This window comes from Hemitrygon akajei, chromosome 4 (assembly GCF_048418815.1).
Source record: "Hemitrygon akajei chromosome 4, sHemAka1.3, whole genome shotgun sequence".
Lineage (NCBI taxonomy): Eukaryota > Metazoa > Chordata > Chondrichthyes > Myliobatiformes > Dasyatidae > Hemitrygon > Hemitrygon akajei.
Window position 1 is genome coordinate 9289458 of NC_133127.1, and position 13026 is coordinate 9302483.

At 47.6% G+C, this 13026-nt stretch overlaps 1 long non-coding RNA gene across 1 annotated transcript in view; it reads left to right on the forward strand.

Moving 5' to 3' along the window:
• Positions 1 to 5878: 5878 nt before the first annotated feature.
• The window catches only part of LOC140725874 (uncharacterized), a 40269-nt gene continuing 33121 nt past the window's right edge, over positions 5879 to 13026 (forward strand). Inside the window, exon 1 of the long non-coding RNA XR_012098495.1 lies at positions 5879 to 6101. This is a non-coding gene — a long non-coding RNA (uncharacterized lncRNA). The remainder of the gene's footprint in view (positions 6102 to 13026) is intronic.

Below are 13026 nucleotides of genomic sequence, written 5' to 3' on the forward strand. Positions count from 1 at the left end.
CCACGTACTGAGACCAGTGAAAAGCGTGTGTTTGTTGCCATCTAAACAGATACTTGCTTTCACAGTAACTACACAGTGATAGTAAACAGGTGCAGAATACAGTGTTTCTGAGGAAGTGGAATGCAAGTGGGCGAAGTGCAAGGGTCACCATGAAGTGGATTTGGAAATCAAGATTTCATCTTAATCATGTATTGGGTTTATTCACAAGGCTTACAATAGAGGGGTTCACACTGTCCACATCAGGAAACTTGAATATGGCGTTGGAGCTGTACTTAGCCTCACAGTCATAAGTGTAAAACAAACAGCACATGGTCTTGTGCACCTGTGCTGATGGAGACTGTGGAGGAGATGTCTGGGGTCAGCAAGTGAGGAAACTGAGGATCCAGTGGCACAAGGAGCCCTTGAAGCTTATTGATCAGTTTTGAGGGGATGGGAGTACTCAGTGCAGACTGTAGTCGATGACGAATACCCTGATGTATGCATCTTCACTGTCCAGCTGTCAAGACTGAGTGGAGAGCATCAGCCGTTGACCTGTTGTACTGGTAGGCAAATTGAAGTAGATTCAAGTCGCTCCCCAGGCAAGAGTTCGCATGCTGCACCACCAACCTCTCGAAACATTTCAACACATTGCCTGTAAGTGCTACTGGACGATAGTCACTGGAGTTGTCCGTAGGTCTGGTGTTCTCAAAGTTTGCCCATCGGGACAGGGAATGTTGGGGTTGAAGGGGATTATGTTGGTCACTTTCCCGAGGCAGCATGAAAGGTAGGCTGTTGAATGGTTTCGGCCCAAAACGTTGTGTGATTACTCTTTTCCATAGAGGCTGCCTGGTCTGTTGAGTTCATCCAGCATTTTGTGTGTGTGAAGTGTAGGCAGAAGCTGGGTTTTATGATGGACTGAACTGTGTCCACAACTCTCTGCAGTTTCTTCTGGTCGTGAGTTGAGCAGTTGCCGTACCAAGGTGTGATGTGTTGGGGCGGTATGGGAAGATTTTTATGTTTGTGTGTGTCCGTGTGTAACTGCACCTCGGTGTATGTGCTCACATACACTGAAATGTCTCTGTGTCTGGGGATGTTATTGTATATTGGAGATGGGTACGTACTGTACATCTTTGTGTGTTTATATGCTTCTGAAAATTTGAGAATCAGAATCAGGTTTGATATCACTAACATTTGTCATGAAATTTGTTGCTTTGTGGCAGCAGTACAGGGCAATACATAAACAAACATCCTGTTACAATAAGAGATAAACAGAATTGAGGAATGCTGACGTGGTGTACATGGTGAAGCTGTTCCTAAAATATTCAGTGTGTGTCCGCGGGCTCCTGTACCTCCTCCCTGGTGGTAGAAATGGGAAGAGGGAATGTCCTGGGTGAAGGGGGTCCTCAGTGATGGATGCTGCCTTCCTGAGGTGCTGCAGTCATTGGGGATTGCCAAAATTCTTAGTCTTCTCAGGAATTAAAGGTGCTGGTGCAATGTTGTATTATCATCTCATGTACTGAGATACAGTGAAAAGCTTGTTTTGCATTCAGTCCATACAGATCAGATCATTACACTGTGCATGATCTCTGGGTGCTCAGCTTCACATTTAAGAATGCTGTTGACTTGATCCAAGATGTCCCTGATCCTGGCACCTTGGAGGTAAATACCATCTTGGAATCTCATTCTCATCCACAGGACCATCTTTCTGTTCTCCTAACCAATGACTCTGCTATTACTACAGCTCACCCCTTCTTCCCTCCTGAGGCACAGGGCCAGACCTAGTGCCAGAGATCTGACCTCTGTGACTTTCCTCTGCTAGGTCATCCCCCTCAAGGGTATCCAAACTCATGTACCTTTTATTGAGGGGAATGGCCACAGGCTTACTCAGCACTGGCTACCTATCCTCTTTCCCCCTCAACACTGGCTGCCTACTCTCTTTCCCCCTCAGGATGGGCTACCTATCCTCTTTCCCCCTCAGGATGGGCTACCTATCCTCTTTCCCCCTCAGCACTGGCTACCTATCCTCTTTCCCCCTCAGCACTGGCTGCCTACTCTCTTTCCCCCTCAGCACTGGCTGCCTACTCTCTTTCCCCCTCAGCACTGGCTACCTATCCTCTTTCCCCCTCAGCACTGGCTACCTATCCTCTTTCCCCCTCAGCATTGGCTGCCTACTCTCTTTCCCCCTCAGGATGGGCTGCCTATCCTCTTTCCCCCTCAGCACTGGCTACCTACTCTCTTTCCCCCTCAGCACTGGCTGCCTATCCTCTATCCCCTCAGCACTGGCTGCCTACTCTCTTTCCCCCTCAGGATGGGCTGCCTATCCTCTTTCCCCCTCAGCACTGGCTACCTATCCTCTTTCCCCCTCAGCACTGGCTGCCTACTATCTTTCCCCCTCAGCACTGGCTGCCTATCCTCTATCCCCTCAGCACTGGCTGCCTACTCTCTTTCCCCCTCAGCACTGGCTACCTATCCTCTTTCCCCCTCAGCACTGGCTGCCCATCTATCCCCTCAGCACTGGCTGCCTATCCTCTATCCTCTCAGCACTGGCTGCCTACTCTCTTTCCCCCTCAGCACTGGCTACCTATCCTCTTTCCCTCTCAGGATGGGCTGCCTATCCTCTATCCCCTCAGCACTGGCTGTCTATCCTCTTTCCCCCTCAGCACTGGCTGCCTACTCTCTTTCCCCCTCAGGATGGGCTGCCTATCCTCTATCCCCGCAGCACTGGCTGCCTACTCTCTTTCCCCCTCAGCACTGGCTACCTATCCTCTTTCCCCCTCAGCACTGGCTGCCCATCTATCCCCTCAGCACTGGCTGCCTACTCTCTTTCCCCCTCAGCACTGGCTACCTATCCTCTTTCCCTCTCAGGATGGGCTGCCTATCCTCTATCCCCTCAGCACTGGCTGCCTACTCTCTTTCCCCCTCAGGATGGGCTGCCTATCCTCTATCCCCTCAGCACTGGCTGCCTACTCTCTTTCCCCCTCAGGATGGGCTGCCTACTCTCTTTCCCCCTCAGGATGGGCTGCCTATCCTCTATCCCCTCAGCACTGGCTGCCTATCCTCTTTCCCCTCAGCACTGGCTGTCTATCCTCTTTCCCCCTCAGCACTGGCTGCTTACTCTCTTTCCCCCTCAGGATGGGCTGCCTATCCTCTATCCCCTCAGCACTGGCTGCCTACTCTCTTTCCCCCTCAGCACTGGCTACCTATCCTCTTTCCCCCTCAGCACTGGCTGCCCATCTATCCCCTCAGCACTGGCTGCCTATCCTCTATCCCCTCAGCACTAGCTGCCTACTCTCTTTCCCCCTCAGCACTAGCTACCTATCCTCTTTCCCTCTCAGGATGGGCTGCCTATCCTCTATCCCCTCAGCACTGGCTGTCTATCCTCTTTCCCCCTCAGCACTGGCTGCCTACTATCTTTCCCCCTCAGCACTGGCTGCCTATCCTCTATCCCCTCAGCACTGGCTGCCTACTCTCTTTCCCCCTCAGCACTGGCTACCTATCCTCTTTCCCCCTCAGCACTGGCTGCCCATCTATCCCCTCAGCACTGGCTGCCTATCCTCTATCCCCTCAGCACTGGCTGCCTACTCTCTTTCCCCCTCAGCACTGGCTACCTATCCTCTTTCCCTCTCATGATGGGCTGCCTATCCTCTATCCCCTCAGCACTGGCTGCCTATCCTCTATCCCCTCAGCACTGGCTACCTATCCTCTTTCCCCCTCAGGATGGGCTGCCTACTCTCTTTCCCCCTCACGATGGGCTGCCTATCCTCTATCCCCTCAGCACTGGCTGCCTATCCTCTTTCCCCCTCAGCACTGGCTGCCTACTCTCTTTCCCCCTCAGGATGGGCTGCCTATCCTCTTTCCCCCTCTGCACTGGCTGCCTATCCTCTTTCCCCCTCAGCACTGGCTACCTATCCTCTTTCCCCCTCAGCATTGGCTGCCTACTCTCTTTCCCCCTCAGGATGGGCTGCCTATCCTCTCCCCCACCCCCGACAGTCATCTAATTACCTCTGTCCTCCATCTTAGGAGTAACTGCCTCCCTGTATGTCCTACCTATCAACCCCTCAGCTTCCCAAAAGATCTGGAATTCATTCAGTTCCAGCTCCAGTTTCTTAACACAGACTGTTAGAAGCTGCAGCTGGGTGCACTCGTTGTGGGTATAGTCATTAGGGACACTGGAAATCTCCCTGCCTTCCCTGAAAGAGGAGCATCCCACTATCTGCTTTGCATCTCCATGGCTCTAACTGAGCAATAAGAAAGAAAGAAAGAATAAATACTGAAGCAAAATCTGCCTCTCCTCACTGAAGCCTCGATGAACTAAAGCCTCAACTCCCCACTCGAACACTGGCCCACTCCCACTTAACCTAACCTTTCACTGGACCTTGCAAAGTGCCTAATCATGGACAATCCAGTGTCTCCCCACCATTGAACACATCGACATGGAGCACTGTCGCAGAAAAGCAGCATCCATTACCAAGGACCCCCATTGCCCAGGTCACGTTCTCTTCTCACTGCTGCCATCTGGACCCTCAGGACCCACACCACCAGGTTCAGTTATTACCCCTCAACCATCAGGCTCTTGAACCAGTGGGGATAACTTCACTCTCCCCATCATTGAAATGTTCCCACAACCTATGGTCTTACTTTCAAGGACTCTTCATCCCATGTTCTTGGTATTTATTGCTTACTTATTATTATTTCTTCTTTTCTCTTTTTGTAATTGCACAGTTTTTAGTTTTTGCAGATTGGTTTAAAATGGCGCTGGTGAAGCCCAGCAAACTACTTATCGGTGACAAACTAAACAAAAAGGACAGCTAAATATTTAATAATAACACTCCCTCTGGTAAACGATCACCGCAAACAATGGAAAGACAACCAGAAGTAAGTGAGTGTGAGGCAGAGTTGAGGCAAGGTTGTCTTGAGCTGAGCTGAGGCAGAATTGAGGTGAGTGGAGGTGAGGCAGTCTCGAGGCAAGTGGAGTTGAGGTCCGTCCACCATAACCAAGAGCAAGGAAAGATCCCAGGTTTGATCAATATAGGCGCCAGGCCAGTTGGAAAGGACGGGTATAGGCCAAAACGAGGCGGCAAGGTCCAGGCCCAGAGTGTATCGACATGACAGGGCCCAGGTCCTAGAGTGAGGAATGATCCGATGTTTGGGTGATTGAAATGCCAGGTCAGATTGGAAAGGAGGGGTGTTGGGACCAGAGGCGAGGGTTAGGCCGGTTCTCCTAGCTGCTCCGCGATGTTTACTCGGCTCTGTGCTGAACGGAGGCTGTGGCCTGGCTTCATATCTGCAGACTCACTGTTGCTATGAATGCTATTTGCTTACTTTTATTGTTTGCACAGTTTGTTTTTTTGGGGTTCTTAGATTTGTGGCTGCCTTTAAGGAGATAACTCTCAAGGTTGTATAATGAATACATACTTTGATAATAAATCTGCTTTGTGCTTTGTCCATCCTGTTGGATCCAGTCGTACATTGTTTCTTTCATGGTTCTTGGATCTACTGAGTATGCCCACAAGTAAATGAATCTCAGGGTATATATGGTGACATACACAAATTTACTTTGAACTTTGAAATGTTTTCCTAATCTGCTTGCTGCTAAACTTTCACTCTCAGGGATTCAGGAAGTACGTTGCCAATGGATCACACAGCAGGCACATAAATAAGTCCTTGACCTTGGACTTTGGGTCTGAAATAATGAGAATGAAAGCGAGCAGACCTGGAGCGGAGCAGAAAGGCTTTATCGTTGCGGTTTTGTATTTATTGTATTTTATTTGATTTAATGAGGCAGCATGGAGTTGGCCTTCTAGCCCTTCGAACCATGGCATCCCAGCAACCCCACAACCCCGATTAACACTAACCTAATCACCTGACAATTTACAATGACCCGGTACGTCTTTGGACTGTGGGAGTGTGGTGAACTACATATACCTGTCTGGACACGCCCCCCCTGCTGACTGCTCCTGTGGCTCCTCCCACGGACCCCGGTATAAAGGCGATTGGAGACACAGCCCCGGCCTCAGTCTCCAGGATGTAGTGTGGTGGTCAATTGCTGCTTGTTCTTTCTTCTAGCCAATAAAAGCCGATATCTCGCCTCACGTCTCCGAGAGTTATTGATGGTGCATCAGGTAGGAAACCATGCATTCCTCAGGGAGGACGTATAGAGACTCTTTACAGAGCGTGACGGAGCTGAACTTTGAACTTCAGAAGGCCCTGAGCTGTAATACGTCATGCTAACTGCTACGTTGCTGATGACGCATAATAGTATTATCACAGTCAAAGCACTAAACACTACCACTGAGCAGGAGTACGGGAGCCTTTCAGTCACACACTAACAGCTAACTCCCTTCGTCCATTCAGTTCTTGAGCCGAGCTGTACAAAAATGTTAGTGCTGCATGGTTGGGAGTGGGGTAGGGGAGGTTTAAACCAGAGTTGCAATGGGGTGGGAACCAGAATGCCAGAGCAGGTTGTAGGGAAAGATGTTGTTAAGCCTACATGCAAAGTCAGGAATTGAAAGTTTGAGCCTGGTGGGACTAATGTTCTGAGCTGCATTAATTTAGTGCAAGGAGTATCGTAGGAAAAGCTTAGGCGATAGATCAGCACGTAATTATGACTCGTAGCCACTAGTGAGACTTGGTTACAGGAGGGGCAGGGTTGGCTGCTCAGTGTTCCAGGGTTCTGTTGTTTTAGACCTGATGGAGTGGGAGGGATTAAAGGGGGAAGGGTAGTCAGTCAGGACAGACCGGAGAACTTGTCTAGTGAGGCGTTACGGGTGAATCAGATTATAGACCACTCAACACTCTACGGGATTTAGAGGAGCAAATTTGTGGAGAGATCGCAGACTGCTGCAAGAAACAAGTGATTTTAAGGTGATTTTAACTTTCCACATATTAACTGAAGCTCCCATACTGTAAAAGGGCTGGATGGGATAGAGTTTGTCAAGTGTGTTCAGGGTAGTTTCCTTAATCAGTACATAGAATTCCATCACATAGAATGTGATGTCATATTAGGGAACGAGACAGTGAAGGTGACCCCAAAGGTTAGCTTTGGGGGCACTTTAAACCAGTGATCATAATGCCACTGGTTTCAAAGTAAATATGGAAAAGGATAGGTCTGGTCCTCAGGTGAGATTCTAAATTGGAGAAAGGCCAATTGTGATGGTATCAGAAAGGATCTGGTAAATATGGACTGGGACAGGTTGCTTTCTGGCAAAGGTGTGCTAGGTAAGTGGGAAGCCTTCAAAAGTGAAACTTTGAGAGTACAGAGTTTGTGTGTTCCTGTCAGAATAAAAGACATGGATAACAGGTTTAGGGAACCTTGGCCCTTGAGAGAAGCTTTAGAAAAGGAAAAGAAGGAGGTACATAGCAGGTATATGCAGGTAGGAACATGTGAAGTACTTGAGGAGTATAGGAAATTCAAGAGAACACTTAAGAAGGAAATCAAGAGGGCTAAAAGAAGGCGAATTTGCTCTAGCAGACAAGATGAAGGAGAATCCTAAGGACTTCTACAGATCTATTAAGAGCAAAAGGATAGCAAGGGATAGAATTGGTCTTCTGGAAGATGGAGTTGCAAGCTCTGGGGGAGATCTTAAGTGGATGTTTTTATCTGTATTTATTTGGGAGATGGACTAAAAGTCTATAGATGTGAGTCAAAGCAGTAGTGAGGTCATGGAGCCTATACAGATTACAGAGGAGGAGGGGTTTGTTGTCTTGAGGTAAATTAGTGTGGGAAAAATCCCCAGGGCCTGACAAGGTGTTCCTTGGACCTTGTGGAGCCTAGTGCAGAATTTGCAAGAGCCCTAGTAGAGATATTTAAAACGTCCTTAGCCACAGGTGTGGTGATGGAGGATTGGAGGATAGTTAATGTTGTTCTGTTGTTTAAGTAAGGCTCTAAGAATATGCCAGGAGGTTATAGGCCGGTGAGCCTGACATCAGTAGTGAAATTTAATGCAGACAAGTGTGAGTTGTTGCACTTTGGGAGGACAGAACTGGGTAGGTCTTACACGGTGATTGGTAGGGCACTGAGGAGTGTGGTAGAACAGAGGGATCTGGGAATACCGGTACATAATACATTGAAAGTGGTGTCACAGATTGATTGGGTCATAAAGAAATCTTTTGGCACATTGATCTTCATAAATCAAAGTATTGAATTGTAGGAGATGGGATGTTATTTTGAAGTTGTATAAGATGTTAGTGAGGTCTAATTTGGAGTATTGTGAGTAATTTTTGTGAAGATGTAAATAAGATTGAGGGAATACAGAGAAAATTTATCAGAATGTAGCCAGGACTTGAGGACTTAAGTTATAGGGAGTGGTTGAGAAGATTAAGACTTTATTCCCTAGCATAGACGATTGAGAGGAGATTAGGTAGAGGTAGACAAGATTATGAGGGGTATAAATAGGATAAATGCAAGCAGTTTTTTTCCACTGAGGTTGGGTGGGACTACAACCAGAGGTCATGGGTTAAGTGTGAAAGTTGGAATGTTTAAGGGGAACATGAGGGGCTCTTCTTCACTCAGAGGTTTATGAGAGTGTCAGCGCAAGTGGTGAATGCAGGTTTGAATTCAACATCTAAGAGAAATTTAAATAGGTACATGGATGGGAGAGGTATGGAGGGCTATGGTTCAGCTGCAGGACAATGGAACTAGGCAGATTAATGGTTCAGTACAAACTAGGTGGGCTGAAGGGCCTGTTTCTGTGCTGTAGTATTCATGGTTCTGTGTCTTGATGGCTAAATGATCTAATTCTGCTCCTTTGTCTCATGCTCTTATGAAACAGCCTTTTTGTTTGTCTCACATCCTTGGCCAACCATAAGCATCCTAATTTAGTCTAAATTCTGGAACTTCCTCTCTCACAATAGTATGATCACACATTAACCAAAAGGACAGCAGAAGTTCAGAGTCAGCACTCTCACCTCCTGTCAGGGAGTCAGCAATGGGCAATAAATGCTGATAAACCAAGGCCAAGCGTGTGACATATATAAAAAAAACATTTGTCTCTCTGCCACGGGAAGGAAATAGTGAGCAAGACAACATTTAAAAATGTCCAGAAGTGGTCACGGTTTCTGCCTTATTTCTAATGATGCAGTCACACTGGGAACTACATGTGGTTATTAGTTCATAATCACATCATGGTTTCCAGTTCTGTTCCACACTTTCATATGCTAGTGCTTCATAACTAGATATTGGAATGTAGAACAGTGGTGGTTGTTTTTCGTGTCCGACGATGGCAGGAGGCCTCCGTGGGAGAACCCATTACACTGGGCAGTTCCACTTTTTTGACCTCAGAAGTCTGGGTCCAGTGGTACGAACAAGTGTCACAAACTGTGGTCTTCCTTGGTTGCAGTGATGACCATGACATCTTTTGTGCCTTGTCATGCCCTTCGCCCTCCAGAGCCACATTCCTAGCCATTGGACCTCCCTGTTGATCTCACCTACATAGTCCACCAGAGCTGACTTTGCATACTAGGACAGGGATGCTCCTACCTCACTGGGGGAATGAGGCTGCCGGCTACCCTCACCTGCTTTAGCGGGCCTGTCGAAGCGGGGTACCGGGGTGTGGCCGCTGTCACATGCAAACAGTGACAGGTGAGAGCTGAGTGTCCGGTGGGGACCAAAGGTGAGTGTGCTGCCCCGGAATCTCCTGCACCAGAGGTGCTACCCCTCTCTGGACAGCCTACACACCCCGAAATAGAACAGTACAGCACAGGCACAGGCTCTCTGTACCAAACCAATTAAATTAGTAATCTAATGGCTAATGAAACTAATCTCCTACATAAAACTCCTACATAATACATGAAACTAATCTACATAATTTCCATTTCCCTCACAATCATGTTCCTGTCTCAAGGTCATCTGCCTCCACTACCAATCCAGGCAGTGCAATCCAGACACCCACCACTCTTTGATTAAAAAAAATTGCCCCTCTCATCTCCTTTGCAATTACTCCCTCTCACCTTAAATCCATGCCCTCTGGTATTAGACATATCAACTCTGGGAACAAGATACTGTCTGTCTGCTCTGTCTGTGCCTCTCCTAAACCTCTACCCAGTCTCCCCTTAGCCTCTGCCACTCTGGAGAAACAACCCAGGTTTGTGCAGCCTCTCGTTATGGCACATGCCCTCTAAACCAGGCAACATCCTGGCAAACCTCTTCTGCATCCCCTCAAAGCCTCAGCATCCTTCCTATAGCGGGATGATCAGAACCACATATCATACTCCAGCTGCAGCCTAACTAGAGTTATCAACAACAATAAATCCCCCATTGGACTGCAGGAAGGCTAAGGGTCAGAGGGCCAGGGGTCAGAGTGCAGCCTGGCTGGTGTGACCCCTGAGGAATCTGTTCTATTTGTTAAGGTTTGTCAAGTGGGTTTAAAAGCCCAATGGCAGCAGGGAAGAGGATAGTGGTTCACAGTCAGTCTTCATGGACTGTGTGTCCGTGATTGCCTTTCTGGCCCACCTCATCACCATGCCTTATTCTGGGTATCAGTCTGTCAGAATCTCTCTGTTCAACGCATCCTCATGTTCTGTTTAAGTTGGGATGTTTCCCTGTGCTTCTTTCCTTTCTCACGTCGCTCACGGTAACATCGTGGTTAGCGCAACTCTTTACAGTACCAGTGACCCGGGTTCGGTTCCTGTCTCGGCCTTTAAGGAGCTTGTCCATCTTTCTCGCTGCTGAGTGGCTTTCCTCTGGATGCTCTGGTTTCCTCCCATATTCCAAGGACGTACGGGTTAGGGTTACTGAGTTGTGAACATGCTGTGTTGGCACTGGAAGCATGGCGACACTTGTGGGCTGCCCCAGAAAATCCTCACTGATTTGATTTGATGCAAATGACACACAACTGTATGTTTTGTTGTACGTGTGACAAATAAAGCTCATCTTTCTCCTACTGTCACTGTCTTACTCAGTTTTTCAGGTTTGTTGCCATGAGCACATGTTTCCAGGGTACGTAGTGCTGTGGAAAAGGCCTAGGCACGTATAGATGTGTCAATGTGAAGCAGAGCGTGAGAGACTGAGTTTGTAAATCTGACATGAGCTAAGGATGTTGGGATTGGCAAGGGTGGAGCACCGTGGGAAGGGTGTGGGACAGGTGGCAGAGCAGGAGTGCCGGGGTAGGGTGGGGGCGGCGCACGTGCAGACACACCCAGCTCTGAGACTTCAGGCAAGGTCATTTGATTCCAAATAATTGATTTATTGTTCATTACAGAATGTCTCTCTGGTGCTTCCACTTCCTCTCCTGTCCCTTTCCCTTTCCCCAACCATGATTTTACTCTCCCTGCCCCCTTCCCACTCTCAGTCCACAATAGAGACCCCTATCAGAATCAGGTTTATCATCACTCACAGATGCCATGGAATTTGTTTTTTTTTGCAGCAGTACAGTGCAATACATAAAATTACCACAGAACTGTGAAAAAGGCTTGGTAATGCCAGCTGTATGTATGTGTCTAAGATTTTTGCTCAGTTCTGTAAATTCCATGAAACGAGAGGGACTGGAAATCTGGTTGAGTGGTGCCACAACAACAGCCTCTCACTCAACGTCAGCAAAACCAAAGAACTGATTATTGATTACGGGAGGAGGAATCCAAAGGTTCCTGAACCAGTCCTCATTAGGGAATTGGAGGTGGAGAGGGTCAGTAGCTTTAAATTGCTTAGGTCTAGCACACAAGTGCTACTACAAAGATAGCACAGTGGTGCCTTTACTTTCTTAGAAGTTGCAGCGTGTCACCAAAAACTTTAACAAACTTCCATAGAAGCAGAGTGGAGAGTGTCCTGACTGGTTGTATCACACCTGGTATGGAAACACCAAGGCCCAGAAATGGAAAAGATCACAACACTTGATGGATACAGCCCAGTCCATCAGAGGTAAAGCCCTGCCCACCACCGAGTACATCTACATGGAGCTCTGTAACAAGAAAGCACTCATCATCTGGGACCCCCACCATTCAGTCCACGCGCTTACTACTATCATATAACCATATAACAATCACAGCATGGAAACAGGCCATTCCGGCCCTCCTAGTCCATGCCGAACTCTTAATCTCACCTAGTCCCACCTACCCGCACTCAGCCCATAACCCTCCACTCCTTTCCTGTCCATATACCTATCCAATTTTACCTTAAATGACACAACTGAACTGGCCTCTACTACTTCTACAGGAAGCTCATTCCACACAGCTATCACTCTCTGAGTAAAGAAATACCCCCTCGTGTTTCCCTTAAACTTTTGCCCCCTAACTCTCAAATCATGTCCTCTCGTTTGAATCTCCCCTACTCTCAATGGAAACAGCCTATTCACGTCAACTCTATCTATCCCTCTCAACATTTTAAATACCTCGATCAAATCCCCCCTCAACCTTCTACGCTCCAATGAATAGAGACCTAACTTGTTCAACCTGACCTAACTTGTTCCCCTATCAATGGGAAGGAGGAACAGGAGCCTCAGGTCCCTCACTATCAGGTTCAAGAACAGTTATTACCACTCAACCATCAGGTTCCTGAACCGGTGTGAGTAACTTCACACAACAAAGCTGAACTGATTCTACAAACTACAGACTCACTCTCAAAGACTCTTTATAACTCATGTTCTCGGTATATTTTTTTGTATTTTCATAGCTTTTTTCTTAAATATTGATTGTCAATAAACAAAAGAAAATCTGCCAATGCTAAAAATCCAAGCAACACACACAAAATGCTGGAGGAACTCAGCAGACCAGGCAGCATCTATGGAAAAGAGTACAGTCGACGTTTTGGGCCGGGACATTGTTTGATCCTGTTGAAGGTCCTGTCGACTGTACTCTTTTCCATAGACGCTGCCTGGCCTGCTGAGTTTCTCCAGCATTTTGTGTCTGTCTATTAATAGAAATATAGAAAACCTACAGCACAATACAGGCCCTTCGGCCCACAAAGCTGTGCCGAACATGTCCTTACCTGAGAAATTACCTACGGTTATCCATATCCCTCTATTTTTCTGAGTTCCATGTACCTGTCCAGGAGTCTCTTCAAAGACCCTATTGTATCCATCTCTACCATCGTCACCGGCAGCCCATTCCACGCAC